The sequence below is a fragment of the Vespa velutina genome, chromosome 1 (genome assembly GCF_912470025.1).
Source record: "Vespa velutina chromosome 1, iVesVel2.1, whole genome shotgun sequence".
Lineage (NCBI taxonomy): Eukaryota > Metazoa > Arthropoda > Insecta > Hymenoptera > Vespidae > Vespa > Vespa velutina.
In genome coordinates, this window is record NC_062188.1 from 15,674,298 (window position 1) to 15,691,408 (window position 17,111).

The 17,111-nt window shown below is 35.8% G+C and overlaps 1 protein-coding gene across 7 annotated transcripts in view; it reads right to left on the reverse strand.

Moving 5' to 3' along the window:
- LOC124953618 (rap guanine nucleotide exchange factor 2-like) overlaps nucleotides 1-17,111 on the reverse strand; it is a 131,704-nt gene that overhangs the window by 80,347 nt on the left and 34,246 nt on the right. The window contains exons 1-2 of one of the 7 annotated variants that reach the window (XM_047505372.1): nucleotides 15,847-16,093; nucleotides 13,538-14,303 (exon numbers count right to left, since the gene is read on the reverse strand). The exons of the other annotated variants lie outside the window; for them this stretch is intronic. The gene's annotated coding sequence lies outside the window, so the exon portion shown is untranslated. Of the gene's footprint in view, nucleotides 1-13,537; nucleotides 14,304-15,846; nucleotides 16,094-17,111 lie in introns of those variants that run through there. 7 annotated transcript variants of the gene reach the window in all.

Consider the following 17,111-nt stretch of genomic DNA (forward strand, 5'->3'; position numbering starts at 1 on the left):
CGGCGACTCGTTCAGAGATAAGCCATACAATTCTGCTAATAGCCGGTGTCGCTTGTTAAAGTACGTTCCTGCGTCTTGAACCGGTACATCCTATCTTCTTATCGATCTTCTCACAATTTTACGATATATGTACTACGAGTACTTTGATTAATTTTACGACGATCATTTATTTATTTCTTTTTTTGTTTATTCTTTCTTTTTTTTTTTCTCTATTTTTCTTCTTTTCCTTTTTTTGTAAAATAAAAACATCGTTGCAATATCCAAGAAACAACCCTTTTACTTTTGGAAATGATAGTGGTGCTATCTATGGAGCCACGGAAACATATAAAAATATATACAGTTTTCTATTTTATCTACCGTAAAAATTTCTTTATCCCAAAGTGATCATAGAACGACCTTCATTACCGACTGTAGATTATTTACCGATATTTCTTTCTCGTAAATAAGAAAGCGATAGCTTTTTAGTTCCATCGAAGAGTGTCACGAACGTAAAAATGAACACACTCAGTGGCGCCCATTATCGGTCGGTCGTAACAGCACTTTACGTGAAACCTGTTTTAGATGCAAATTAAAATCCACATTTATGACATTAATCGGGAGTATAATATTTTAACCAAAATATTTATTAAAGTCTAAATAAAATATGTTTTTTATTTCTTTTTCTCTTTTGCTTTTCTCGATGTAAATCGTTTCATTCGATAAAATCTGTAGATACGATGTTAAGTTCAAATAAAAAATTATTCCAAAATCCTTAAAAAAAAAAAAAAAAATAAAAAAAAAGAAAAAAAAAGGAAAAAGAAAAAATATCCTTTTATTTACCTTATTCAGAGTGAACAGCATAGAGTGTAAAAATATAAATCGAACTTTCGAACGTTTTTCGCGATGCCCTTCGCAAAAACCGGAATGCGAGTCATTAATGCCTAAAGGTGAAACCGAAACTGGAATTACAACTGGAACTAAAACTGAAACTGGAAATGGAAGTAGAAGTGGAAGTGGTAGTAGAATTGAATCAAACGAAGGAGCAAACAAATGGAGAGGAGGGGAGCAGATTTCTTTCGCGTCTCCTTCCGATTTCAAGCGAGTTCCTTTGGTCCGGAAATAACGCGCCAAATCGATCCGAGAAAACCACTCGGTAACTTCGAGCGTGTGTCAGAACATGACTTGGGTGACTCATTCGTTTAACTATGCAACATAGTTAAATACGAGCGAAATCGTTCGTTCTCTCTATTCGATATCGTCATATTCGATTCTCAAAGTCGTAACGAAGCCGTGAATATGAACTTTTTGTACTAGAAAGTCCATAATGAAAGTACACGATCTTAATTGGACGAAGTCTCGAAATTACGTATGTACGTCATAAAGTTCTAAAAATAACTGACTCTCCTATGCTTTACGTCACATTATCGTTTCTTTTTCTTTTTATTTTTCATTTTTTTCATCTTATTTATATACGCACATTATCATCATCCCTTATAATTGCGAGATATCGCAAGATGAAATACGATAAATATGAGAACGGTCGTAAAATTTCAAAGAAGAAAAATTATGCAAATGGATTTATAAAATCCAACGAATATAATTTTATCAGAAAATTCATGGTATACGCATTTCTCCGAGAGAATAATACGGGCTTTTGGTATTCAGTTATTACGTAAAATGACGCGAATTCGATAATCGTAAGTGCGGGAAATAGATAGTGTCGGACGAAAGGATGTAAATTATATGCTGGCGATCACAATGGAACGATATCGATGTTGAACTAATTGGAAAAGCTAGCTCTCTTGTTCGCTTTACACTTAACAGTATGATGGCATTATACCCATCGACGAAACTATTTAATGCCGATCAATGGTCGCTCGCAATAATTCAAGTATCTAAACGTGCGATTAATAATTCGAAATAATATCTCGCAATATTTCACGATGGTTCGATCGTTTCGCGTCGTTAAACGCTATCGAGAAAAGAACAAGAAAAAGAATAAGAGAAAAGAAAACAAAATAAAAAAGAAAATACATCTTATGCACGGATAATTTCTCGTTAATGTCGTTTTATTATCGAATGATTTATCCGATCCTACCATAGAAAAATTATTTTCTTATACGAACGAAAAAGAGTCATTTCGCGGTTGGAAAATGCGTTTCGACATCTACGAGCCGAACAAAATCGCTCTATAATCAAATCCCTCTCATTCCAAGGAAAAAAAAAAAAAAAAAAAAAAAAAAAGAAGAAGAAAGAGGAAACGGTCGAGTACAGGTAATGATGATGATTCCATCGAACAAAAGAAGAAAAGCATTTTCCTGAAAGCTTTTTCACCGGAAATAAGCGGAGAATGAGAAGAGAGGAAGATTGATAAATCGCGATCTAATCCATGCAGTCCTCGATCATGATCACGATCCTGAGTAAAGTAAGTAAGTAAGTAAGTAAGTAAGTAAATAAGTAAGTAACTACGTAAATGCCATTTGAAGAGAGCTCGAATCCAACAGAACGAAAAATATGTACCAGTCGACAAACGCAATAAAGTCGATGGTCGACGAGCAGTAAGAACAGCAGCAACAGCAGCAGCAACAGCAACGGCAACAGCAACTTTCTAGCCCGCGGCTTCCTCACGGAACACGACTTGCTTCTTCTCAGGCTCCTTTAATAGACCGTGTACATCCACGCGAGTGGAGAGGGGAAGGGGGGGGGGGGGGAATCCTAAGAAGGGGAAGAGGACGGACAAAGTAACTCCCCATCTCCTTATTCTCCACCCTCCACCCCACCTCTCACACGTTAACCCCTATAACATATTGTACCTATAACGTAACTACTTACATGGGAGATCGATTCTTTAGCAAAAAAAAAAAAAAAAAAAAAAAAAGAAAAAGAACGAAGGAAACACGCTAAGAAATGATTAAAAAAGGACCACCCAGGTGCAAGAGAATCGAATCCATTTCGTTCTCGTTCAAGACAAGATAAACCGAACAATAAACTTGCACAATTTTTCAACGAAGAAAAAAAGAAAAAAGGATTCAAAGAAGCGTCAGATAAAAATCGTTAGGACCAGTACGAGTGAATCCATTGACCACACGAGAAACATATTCAAAGTGAAGAATTTCTCGAATGGATACCAACGAAGGGCTCTTTCTCCCTTCCTTCTCTCCTAGTCCCCTCCCCCCGCCCCTATCGAAAGTGGAACGCGTCGTTTCAAGATTACTCGGACTTGACATACATTTCGCAAAACGAAAAAGAGGCCTTTAGAACGAAATCTATCCGACTGCGATTATGTTGACATTTTTTTTTTATCTACTAGCATCCTTCCCCCCCCCCCCATCCTAGCCATTCACTCATCCATATTTTTCCCCGTCATCGCTCTCTTCTTCTTTCTTTTATTATTATTATTATTATTTTTTTTTTTTTCTTTCTATTTCTTTCTCTTTTTTTCATTCTTTTTCATTCTCCTTCTTACACACCTCCTTCTCTTCTCTTTTATTCTTCTCACTCCCACGCCTTTCCTTCTTCTTTGTTTCCTTTTCTCTTTCATACGAAAGAAACAAAGAGCTTTCGTAAAGCCCGAAGAAAAGTTCTCCCATTTAACTGTTCCTCTCGTTCAACGTTTCTTCTTCTATTTTTTTTTTTCTTTTTTTTTTTTTTTTTTTTTTTTTCCATTGTAAAAGGAAAAAAGAAGAAGGAAGAGGAGGGAAAAAAAGGAAAAAAGTGAAAAGGAAAGGAAAAAAGAAAGAAAGAGAAAAATAACAACAACAACAACAACAACAACAACAACAACAACAACAACAACAACATTGCGAAAGTATAGCCAATGTCGGTTCTTGTGCCGTACGATAGTAGCAATAGTTGCTCGTTTCGATTCTACTTCACTTTACTCTCGAGACATCTCCCTTCGGCATCGCTCGTAAATATGGTAAATGTACGCTTTTTCGTGCTTTCCTAGGTGGATTCCGTTAGTAAACGATTCACGATGAACGAATGAAAGGTAAGAAGGAATGTTAAAGCGACTTGTTTTGTCGTAAGAATTCGAACGACCAAACGTCGTTAAAAGAAATCCTTCTTTCTTTTTTTCTTTCTTTCTTTCTTTCTTTCGCATACCATTTATCTTTACTTTTTCTTTACTCCTTTCACAAGACATAAGCCTTAATAATTATTATTTCTCTTACGATAGCTCTACGATTTTCTTTGTAAATAAGTATCGTAACGAAGTTAACTTGAGTTTCTCACGCGAAAACCGAGAAGGGAGAGGAAAAAAAAAAATATAACGAACGAAGAGAAAATCGGACTAGTTCTATTGATACAAAACATTATGGAACGTTTTCTTTTTCTTTTTCTTTTTCTTTTTTTATATATCGACTTCGACGTTTTTTAAATTCGAATAATTCGGTTTTTTTTTTCTTTTTGATAAAATAAGAACGTATTGCTGATAATATCATCCGATATTTATGGGATAAAAGATGGACGAATGATAAAACGGAATATATTTTCGCTGGTATTAATGTTGATAAATGGATTAGATCCTTTTCATTTTAATAATATTAATTGAATAAAAGACTAATGATAAAAGAGACAGATAGAGGGGAGAAAAAAAAAGAGAGAAGGAGAGAGAGAAAGAAAGAGAGAGAGAGAGAGAGAGAAAGAGAGCTAACTATGTAATGGATAAAAAAGAAAAAGTTTGAAGACTTTCGAATGAATTCTCTTAATGGAACAATAAACAAATCTTTTTATCATTCTTTGAGTACTCTCGAAAGAATAAAAATAAAAATCTTTCGCTAAAAAAAGCTTTCGCTTTTCTCACCGGTATACACTAAATTACTATTTGGATCATAAAATAGCCAATACCACCGATGTGTCTTGTTTAGCTCAAGAAAAAAAAAAAAAAAAAAAAAAAAAAAAAAAAGAAGAAGAAAAAAGAAAGAAAGAAAGAAAGAAAGAAAAAAAGTAGAAAAAAAAACGTGGAAAAAAATGAAGAAAATATGAAAAGAAAAGAAAAAATAAAAAAAAAAGAAAAAAGAGGAAAGAAAAAATTTCAATCGCCAGTTCTAATGATCCCGGTGAAAACAACTTGTAACACTTTATTTGGCCCACTCTAAGCGCATATAATCTTACCGTCCAAGCGAGAGAATCTCGGCGAAGCGTTAATAAACTATCGATGAAAAAGTTAATCGACGTTTTACAATCTCTCGCCCTCTTCCCTCTCCCTCCTCTCTCCCTCCCCCACCCACCCGCCCCTCTCTCTCTCTCTCTCTCTCTCTCTCTGCCCCTTCTGTATCTGTCACGAGATTTTTCGCACGAAGTAACAACCGACGCGGATAGGACGTAGCGCGTGTTAAAACGAGAACGATAGTCGCGCAAGCTGAACGGCGAGAGGAAAGTATAGCTGATAAAAAGAGAGAGAGAGAGAGAGAGAGAGAGAGAGAGAGAGAGAATACGAAGGAACTTAACGGTGAATAAAATTAGGCCTAGCAACTCCTACCAACGGTGGATTCAGGCTCGCGTGCACGTACTTACATATTTCCGCGCGAGGAATCGCATGAACAAGAGACACACAGGTGCACAGTTACATACACTAATCTAGACGCACACACACGCACACACACATACACACACCAGACAGACGCATATATATAGATTTACGTACGTTCATCCATCCTACTTTCCTTAAGTTAAATCGCGTACTCGTACGACCGACCTACGCGAAAGAGAGAAATGAGGGAATCGCGTATTCGTCTTCGTGAAAAAAAAAAAAAGAAAAAAAGAAAGAAAAGAAAAAAGAGTAAGAAAAAAGAATCGAGATAGAAGACACGACGAAAGGCGATCGGACTTTCTGTAAGAGAAAGGAAGATAGAAGAGTAGATAGAGAAAAAAAATAGAGAGAGAGAGAGAGAGAGAGAGAGAGAGAGAGAGAGAGGGAGGGAGGGAGGGAGGGAGGGAGGGGAAAAGCGTGACACTTTGGACGACGCACGCTCGATGCTAATGCAAGTCCCGGCTTCTCGACTACGATGGGACTTGGCGGACCTCGGCGTTAGTAGGTAAAAGCCAACTGCAACGATTGTGCGACGAGATAGCCGGCTTTGCTTGCACGCATATATTCACATAAACGTATCATATACATACGCGTACCTTCCAAACACATATTTATATACCTATATATGTGTTTATACTTACACGATGGAATACAACTCACCTACATATATATATATATATAGTACGTATGTATATAAATATATGTAGGTAAATGCATGTGTAAGCGTGGAGAGCGAGCGAGATATAACGCATGCACTATAAAACCTCGACGATAGAGCGCCGTAGCCAATCGGCCGTTCCGCTGCACCTCGCTGCACTTTTGCTTTGTACCGTGCACAATGCTGTCGTTGTCGGTTGTCGGAGATGTACGCCAGAGAAAAAGAGAGAGAGAGAGAGAGAGGGAGAAAGAGAAAGAAAAAAGAAAGATGGGAGCCACAAGAGTTGCCGAGAAACTAGGAGGTCTTCGAGAACTTACGAGTTCTCGTAAACTTCGTTACCGTATATACCCAAGCTAAAGTACGCCCTTTATACGGATTTTAAGCGCGCCTGCGTCTAGTAGTAAAACCTTCTTCTCTCTCTCTCTCTCTCTCTCTCTCTCTCTCTCCTCTCTCTCTATTTCTTTCTCTCTCTCTCTCCCTCTCTCTTTTTCTTTCTCTTAAGTACGCGTAAAAGAAGTACCGATAAAAAAGTTTTCTTTGTGAAGAAAATCTATTAGATATAGTTTTAGATGTAGACCGATATATACACTTGTATATGGCTACTGTTATCATCGTGTCATTACGAGAGAAAAAAAAAAAAAGGGAAAAAAAAAGGAAAAAAAAAAAGGAAAAAGAAAAGTCTTCAGTATGAAATATGTATGTAACTAGTCTATGCGAGAACGAAACGAACCGAGCTATCTCACACACGAAATTCAAAGCTTTCACCGTTCTCTAATGACCTCAGGAAATACATGGTACATTGTACATAAGTGTGTAAATGTATACGTACGTAAATACTTATTTACTCGAGGAACATCTGTGCGTGTGTGTGTGTGTGTGTGTGTGTGTGCGTATGCAGCAGCAGCAGCAACAGCAACAGACATGCGTACGTATTTTCCTCGGATATTAGATAGAAAGAAATAGAGTTGAAAGGAGATCGAGTGAAACCAGGCAACGTTACGTAAAACAGTAAATAAAGGAATAATTAATTAATTCGTTCACTTGTGGTATCGAATTAAAATTCGATTCATTGAGAATCGAGGGCTACCTCCCTTTCGTCATTCTTATTCAATTTTTCTATTCTTCTTTATTATTTCCTTTTGACTTACTTCCTTCCTTCCTTTTAACGGTCATTAGCGTCACGGTAAAAAGGAGGGCTTGGAGAGGAGGAACCCTCGTTAAAAGGTTCCTTTCAAAAATTTTCCAAAGTTCGGGCGCTTAACGATTCGCGAACGAGTTACAAAGTTTGCCAGTTCGAGGCCTTTGAAAGGACTTATGGACGGGAAGAAATATAAGACGGAAAGGAAGAAGAAGAAGAGGAGCTGGAGGAAGAGGATAAGAGTAGGGGAAAAAAGAGAAGGTGGAAGATGAGAAAGAAATAGAAGGGGAGAGGGGAAAGAGGAAAAGAAATAAAAGGATCTCGAAAGTGGGTAAAAATGTACAGAAAGAAATATACAAAAAGAAGTAGACAAGATAAAGAGATAAAGAGATAGATAGATAGGTAGATAGAGAAAGAAAATGAGAAAGAGAGAAAGATAGAGAGAGAGATGGAAATAGAAAAGGAAATATCGAGCTTCGAAGTGATATCCTGAACGCGTATATTAAAAAACTTTTCGTTTCAACCGTTCAGGAAAACTTTTCTCAGCCTGCTTTTCCATCGAATCGTTGAATTTGCCTCCCTACTAGCAAAAAAAAAAAAAAAAAAAAAGAAATAAAAAAGAAAGAGAGAGAGAGAGAGAGAAAATAAGCGACAGAATTCTCTCCCATGAAATTTAAGTCGTTTGAAAAATTAAGAGAGTGCAATTTCTGCTTTTTGAAGGAACGACAATGCTTTATCGATCTTGCTGAAAGTAAGACAAAGAGATAAAGTGGGAGAAAGAGAAGCATAGAAAGAGAAAGATAGAGACAGAGAGAGAGAGAGAGAGAGAGAGAGAGAGCAAGAGAGAAAGACAAACAGATAGAGAAAGAGGTCTTAGCCCTCGAGAAACGTCGAGTTTTATGCCGCTATTAACTGGGTGACCTTAAAGAGAAATTCACGGCCATTTAATTCGATATCGTCGCATAACGCTATGATTCAAAGGCGTTGAAAGATATGGGAAAAGGGTCGAGTAAATGCCATGCTCCTTTAAATCTTTATTTTTCTTCTTTTTTTTTTTTAGATATATATAGTACCTACACGCACAGATGATCAATCAATATTGTTGGATTTAGATCGATCGATATATCTACTATTCACTTACAACACATGTAATACTATATTGCTTACGTTAAACGAATACTTCTTTACATACTTTAATATTCGAATTACAAATTATTATTGGACATGCTTGTATATATACATATATATGTACATAGTATTTCTTAAATAATCGGAATATAATGTATAATAAAAGTTTGAGTTATGAAAATATTTATTAGACATCAATTAAGTTTTTCCTATTTCTCAAAAGTTTTCAATAAATCGTTATAGACAAATCGTGCCTCGTTAAATACAATTGTAAGAAGTTAAGAAACATTATTTTCCCTTTCCCCGTTACCTTCTCATTCTTGCGAGAAATATCGCAAATATTTACTGGGGGAAATAAGGGCACGAGGCAAAACTAGAGACAAAAGATTTCGAAGTTACGAGAAAGAGGGTTACTCCGGTACGGTACCTCCCTTTTACTCACCCTCTTTCCCTCCCACGGTATAAGAGCGTAAACATTTCATCGAATTTGACAAAACCAAGGGCCTTCTGGTACTAAACCCTCGAAAGGGTACAAAAGGGAAGGTAATAAGTAATACAAGCACCCACATACCTAAAACCATACACGATCGTGTCCGGAAACAACGAGGACAAACGAAAGACTCCTTCCCTAAGAATGTTTGTTCTCTTTATTTCTCTTTTAACCGTCATTTTCTCTCTCTCTCTCTCTCTCTCTCTCTCTTTTCTTTCTTCTTTTCCTGTTTGTTCTCCTCCAGTGTCCTTTCATTGAAGCGGGAGAATCGAATTGGACGTACGCTAATCCTGACACGTGCCTCTACCTCGACAATACCCATAGGAAAAGAAAGAAAACAGAAGAGAGAGAGCGAGAGAGAGAGAGAGAGAGAGAGAGAGAGAGAGAAAGAGGAAGAGAAAGAAACGATGTTTATCCAAGAACCGTATTTCTTCGACACCGGGTATATTTACGATCTTCCCAACTCTTCTAACCAGACTTTCCGATTAAATAAATTCTACAATCGAAAAGATCCCGATCTCTGGGAAATTAAATTATCGTGAAACTTTCACTTGGGAATTTCTTTTTTATAGGTACTATGAAAAAAAAAGAAAGAGAGAGAGAGAGAGAGAGAGAGAGAGAGAGAGACAGAAACGGAGACAAGTAGAGAATTATGTACATACATACGTTCGTAACCTTCTACGAAGAAAGCTAAAGGAAAATATTGAACGTGAATGAACGATGTAACGTGTCATTGTGTTTAAACGTATATATTTATATACACACACATATGCTTTGTGATCTATGCATTATCTATCTATTTATATATAAATATATATAACGATCTGCAAAATAGCTTATTTCCGCCGAAGCTAATTAAGAGAAATTAAAGCCATTACAATTGCATCTCTCTCTCTCTCTCTCTCTCTCTCTCTCTCTCTATATATATATATATATATATATATATATATATATATATATATATATATATGTATAAATAGATATGTCAACGTTGAAATGTTAATCGTTCGTTCTTCTTATTCTGACATCAAAGTTCTATGACTGATTAATTGTTCTGCAATTAATATATAGAATTCATAAAAGAACTAAGTTATCAAAACATTAATTACACAGAGGGAGAAAGAGAAAGAGAGAAAGAGAATTAGAGAGATAGAGATAGATATATATACGTGCTGTTTGTATTCCGTATATGAAACGACAAGAGAGAATTCGCATTCGCGTAAAGTCGTTCGTTGAAAGCGAGTTCGTACCGAGCTATATGCGTGGGAAAGAATCACCCTTGACCTTGAATTATGCGAATCTGATCCAAGCTACTTGGCAATGGTTCACAAAAGTTCTGATATCGAGCATTCTTACTTTTTCTATTTTCTTCGTGAAAAGATGATAGGAAGATCGAAAAAAAGGAAGGAAGGAAAAAAAAAATAATAATAAAAAAAGGATACGAGACTTTTTGATAAGACATTAAAATTCTTCGAATATCCGTTAGATTTGTAATTAATTATATGACTTTTCGTATGAAAAATCGTTTGAGATAAAAACGATTATCCTTTTTACAATAAAAAAAATTCGATATTTTACAAATATCTAACGAGTTACTAAGAGAATAAAATAGTTTTATCGTTCTAACGGACTTACAGGTACTGGAGTTTCGCAAACATTATAAATAATAATTCATAACCGTCTAGTAGTAGTAGTAGTAGTAATAGTAATAGTAATAGTAATAGTAATAGTAATAGTAATAGTAATAGTAATAGTAATAGTAATAGTAATAGTAGTAGTAGTAGTAGTAGTAATGGTAGTATATTGATGAGACAACAACAAGTAGAAAAGAAAATGATATAAAATCGTAACCGAAGTAAAATTACCAGGAACTAGTAGCTTCATGGTAAACCGATTGGAACTCGAAAATTAGAGCCTTAGAAGAAATCGTTCCCTCAAGACTGCCTACGGAATGCACCTCGATAGCCTTGGCTGGTACGACGGGTTTGAGTCGTATGCGAGAAACGTACACTTCGTCCGCTAGGTGGGACGAAATGTTGACCGAGATGCACCTTTCTAAAGATGTCCATTCGATCATCCTCGACAACAACAACGAGTTTTCTCTATCGTCGTTTATATTTTTAAAGAAAATAGTAAATATTTGTATAATATAAAATATCTATAATATTGATGGATACGTACATATGTTACATACGTTTGTTGTAAAACATTATATTATTTAATACACACACACACACACACACCTATATATATTTTGATAATTAAATATAAATTAATTAATAACTTGTTAATTTTATATAATTAGCATAATAAAAACTTAATATTGTTATATATTATGATTCATTATACTCTCTGTTAAAAATAATGAATTATTTCTGTTGAAAAAAAAAAAAATAATAAATTATTATCTGTCTCTCTCTCTCTCTCTCTCTCTCTCTCTCTCTCTCTCTCTCTCTCTTTCTCTCTTCCCGTCATCATTCTTCCTTCATATTTTGTTTTCGTACGATCGGTACAAATAAAATTATTTATTATATTAAAAATAATAAAATATGTTACCATCGATTAATATCGAAATTCAACGAGGTTCGAATTAGTAAAGAGCGAACGAATAATTTGGGAAGCTAAAACGAACAGAAGATATAAGGAACGCTTGTGGCACGGTTCAGTTCTCGTTTCAACCCCCCCGGTGGAATAGGATGCGGAGCATTTAATTTAGTTAGAGGTTGGTAGGGTGCGGAAGTGCACGCGTTGTCGACAAACAAGGGTCTTTCGACAACCCTCCTCGTATTCGCATGGTAATTCGTGTCTACAGGGTATACGTACCAACCAATAATGCAGATCCTATTATTAGACGATAGCAAAGCCCGTAAATTTATATAATTTTTTTCGATAATGCTATCGTACAGAATCACGTGTTGACGTATTAAAAATGGAAAATAAATATTCCTTATTGATCGATTAACGAAGACGCAACCCACGTAAAAAAAAAAAAAGGGATCGTTCCAAAGAATATTCTCCTACGATCTAAAAACTTTATGTCGAGGAGAAGATATGAATATTTTCTTAAAGAAACTTAACACCCTATAGTCTTAATATATTTATTTTCCATTTTATTTTTTTCCCTCCGTACGACTTTGTATAAAAAAAAAATAAAAAAATAAGAAAATAAAAAAAAAAAAATAAAGTATGCCAAGGGTGAGATCGACTTTTCTATGTATGGAATTAGTATTTAGAAAGTTCAAGGTCGATCCCTTCGACGTTCGAATTAGCGCACTTTCGTGAAAATCGATCAGCTCGAGATGATAGAAATTTTGATAAAAGAAAGGGGAGTGAGATGGGTTAGAGGAAGGGGAACGATGTGGGAAGGGGGTTGAAAGAGAAAGAATATCAGACAGTTTTAACGTTGATCAATAAAAGAAAAAAAATAGGAAAAAAAAAATACAAAAATTTTCGCTAAAACGAGGATTACGTCACGAAGGAAATTAATCGATTCTATAGATGGAGCGTCATTGATGGTTGGACTCGTTGATACTTATCTATGCGGGATAGGTATAGATTTACGCCCACATACGATCTCGATCTTTATTTTTCCAAGCCAGACCGGAAGAAATAGATAAAACGAAATGCGCTCGTTAACCTAACGGAAAATCGATGATCCGTTTTGCGCAAAACGTAATAAAACGATCATTGATAGAGAATTAATATTCCCCATATGTTCAAATATTTATCACAACAAGAAAAAAGAATAAAGAAAGAAAAATCAAATATACATTTTGACAATGGCAATGAAATATTTAGAAATCCATATACTGTATCTGAACAAGATTAAATCGAATAAGAGTATTGCGAGAATGGGTTGAGATTTTCGTTTAAAAATTTTTCGAAAGAAGAACAAGGAAGGGGATAACGATGTGGGGGTAAGGGGTCTATCGCAATACAATACATGTTTTGTTTACCCAGGAAGCTTGTAAAACGTGATCCGTGATATTGACAGTTACTTGTCACGTGCACGCACGCGTGACACCCAAGAGAGAGACAATACCTGTCCGAAAACGCTATTATTGATCGTTACCTAAAGGTAGATTGGACTGTGTCAACGATCGTTGCATTTCGTTTTGGCCGGACAAAAGAGAACGAGATGTACGTATACTTTCTATCCAGAATAATGCCAGTCTTATATACGCAATACATACACACACACACACACACACAAATGTGTGTGTATGTTTAACATGTATACACAAGTACCTACACGTAGATACATACATTCTACACAATCTTCCTATGGAAAGACGCTTATCACGGATAAACTTTAATCTCTTCTATTCGAAAACGTTCTCTCATGCTTCGCCAAACTCTCCTTTTCACCTTGATAAATTCAACGAGAAGCACGAAAAATATCGAAATCGTCGATAAGAGCAACGAATGTAGATACATATGTATTATGATCGACAGAAAAAAAAAAAAAAAAAAAAAAAAAAAGAAAAAGAAAAAGAAAAAAAAATAAAAGAAATAAGAAAAAAAAAGAAAAAAGAAAAAAAAAAGAAAGAAAGAAAGAAAAAAAAAAGATGTTATCATAGAGTGAGATAGATAAATCGAAAATATTCTCACCGGTCATCCTGGGTGACAGTAATGTCGGGCGGGGGTGGAGGAGGGGAGGCACCGTCTGTGGCATCCAGTTTGCCGGTTTTTTCCTCGCCTCTTCTTTTTATTTACTCTTCTTAGATTCTCTCCCGGCGAATGGCGCGTAAAGCGGCGATATCCGCGAACTAATCAATCAGAAACTAGGATTCTTCCTTTTAGGCAACGATCATTCGTCCAAGCGAATGAATCGATCGATGATGATTTTCTTCGATCTTCTTGATCCTTCCTATTATCTTGTATTTTTTAATCGGCCGTATATGTACAAACCGTCGACGGACAACATGGAACGATGTTAACCTCTTCTCGATTTTCTTCGTTTCTCTTTTAATCCTCCTTCTTATGATCCTCATTAACCGTTGTATTATCGACGATACTTTTCGTTTCGTTTCGAGAAAAAGAGATAAGGTGGGAAGGAGTGAAGGAGGGAGACAGACAGACAGAGAGAGAGAGAGAGAGAGAGAGAGAGAGAGAAAGAGAAAAAGAGAGAGGGAGATAGAGAAAGAAAGATATGGAGAAACACCGTCTAACTTCCACCGACCGAGTGAAAGCGAACGGCAATTATCGTGTAAGACTCCGTTCGTAGGCGAAGCAAGTTCCTATATGGAGCAGAAATCTGTTGTCGCTGACATTAGCGCTCTCCTTGGTTGTCTCCCAGCGTATACAAGAACGACGTTCTTATAATTACGCCCTCGTGAACGTTCTCCTTGCTTCTCTTACGTTGATTCCAAACTTGCTAGAGAGTATACGTATACGTATATATATATACGTATATATATATATATATATATGCTTATATATATATACCATATACTTATATATATATATAATATATTATATATATTATGTATAATATATTTTTATACACATATATATATATATATATATATATATATATATATGTATGTATATGTATGTAATATCGGATGGATAGAGAAGAGAGAAAATCTGAGAGCTCGTAAAGTAAAGATGCGAGTCGGATATTCTAGGTGGTGTTCGTGCTTTGCACCACGGGTCACTGGTCCCACGCTTTCGGTATGCAACTCTCGTACAAGGTTCCTACCGCGAAACGGGTTTCAGTCTCTGCAGATCTGCACGCTTCTTTTCACCGGTAGAACGAGAGAGAAAGAGAAAACGGATCGTTTCGTGCTCCGATTTTCTCGAGGATATCTAGATAATACTATATACGTATGCATGTATACATATGTGTATATATATATATATATATATATATATATATGTATATATATTTTTGGAGTAACACCGAAATATTCATTTAAGTATTTCCACTCCTTTATTTTATTCAGTTGAAGACCGTCTCTTAAAGTCGTTTAAAAAGTAAATATCCCACTTTCGAATGAATAATAACTGAAGTAATATATGGGGCAATTGAATTTTGATCTCTTCCAAATGTCTTCTAATTTTACAATGACGTACGTCCTCGTTTTCTCCAGAAGTCGAACGATCGATCGACAATAGATCGATTGATCTGATCGATGTAGATCGATCAATCGAAATAATCCGATATCCCCGAAGCGTTCCTCCTCGATCAAACTCGATTATATTTATATAATATCGGTAAACTGATCGATGATATAGTAGATATAAAATGTCGAAGAAACGTCGATGCGCTTTTGAATAATTTTTCATTCCATCACCGAATAAAAATTTTTTCCTTGCCCAACGCTTATTGTTAAAAAGAGAGAGAGAGAGAGAGAGAGAGAGAGAGAGAGAAAGAGAAAGAGAAAGAGGGAGAAAGAGAGAAAGAAAGAAAGAAAGAGAAAAAGATATATATATATATATATATATATATATATATAGATTACAGAGAAAAGGATAAGGTAAAGAGGGATGAATAATGATAGAAAAATTAGAAATATGGGAAGAAAAAAAAGAAAGGAGGCCGTGCTTCTCGGGTTTATTTCTAAAACACGGAAAACCGGTCGTGGATATTACGTACGTTTTATGCAACGCCGCCTCCAGCGACAGTGGCGATTCACCGACTACAATTACGTCACTGAGACAACGAGAGACGCGAGATTGCTCACATCCGATACTGAATTCTCGCGAGTGGTCCAGGGAAAGACTTCTTCTCTTATCCGCAAAATTGAGAAGGATCAAATTTGTCTCTTATCTATTTGTTCTTTAAAGAAATAAATACTCTCTCTTTCTCTCTCTCTCTCTCTCTCTCTCTCTCTCTCTCTCTCTCTCTATCTCTCTTTCTCTCTATCTCTATCTCTATCTATCTCATTCACTCTTTGGTAGTTCGACGTACATACGTTGGCAATCTTTTACAAAAGATTTCACTGACACGGTTGATCGCTGAATCCTTTAACGAATGACGACGATCGAATGGAATCGATTCGTGACATCGTTGTTAGAAAGTCGACATAAAGATATTCTGGCGCGAATTTTTCCAAGGGACAAGGGCAACGTTCGAAAAACATCGAGAGATTGGAATGCGATTCCGCGGGTGCAGTCCGTATTAATCGCAACGCTCACCAACCGCCTCGATATACACGAGAAGACTGGAGTCTCTCTCTCTTGGTAGGTGAGGCCTCCTCTCTCTCTTTCTTTCTTTCTCTCTCTTTCTCTCTCTCTCTCTCTCTCTCTTGCAACCGGGTGCAGTGCTGTACCATGCAACGCTCATGCCCCTCCTTTCAAGGTAAGCGACATTCCGTACTCGTTGAGTGCACCGTAAGTGCTCGTAATTCCCACCGAATGACACTTCCCGCTTATCCTTGTCATTTTTTCAACCCTTAGAAATAAAATGATCTACTCGTTATTTCTACTCCCTCTTTTATATCTTCTTATCATATTAAAAATTTAACGAATAATGACGAATGTATTTTACATGAAAATCAATTGATCAATATTTCGTAAGGAGAGAAAATTGAGATTAATGAAACCCCCCACCAAAAAAGAAAAAAAAAAAAAAAAAAAAATAAATAAATAAATAAATCGAAAGAAAAATGAAAGAGAAATACAAAATTCAAATAATATCGTCTACCTACAATTTCGTACAATTGAAAATATCGATATTATCCCGTACATTAAATCATTAAATTCCGTGAACGTTAAAAGTCAAGAAAAAAAAGGAAAAAAAAAGAAAGAAAGAGGAAAAAAAAGAACGTTAATTAAAAAAAAAAAAAAAAAAAAAAAAAAATACTCATAAAAATTATCTCATTCGAATATGAATCGTGCCACGTTATTATCACGAGAATTTTGTCGACATGAACGATACAAATTCGTGAATTCCATTATATTACTGATTACATGTCTAAAGGAATAAATATGTATAAAAAGATACGGCACTGTACGGTATCACGTCCCTCTCTTTCACCGTGTTGTATCATTCGCTCTTGCTCGTTCTCACCAACGTTAACCCTACACAGACACATAAATACACGCGCGGGCGCTCTCTCTCTCTCTCTCACGATTGCAGGCACGTACACACAATACACACAATACACACAACACACAAACCAAATACACGAGCACACACACACACACATACATATATATATATATATATATATATATA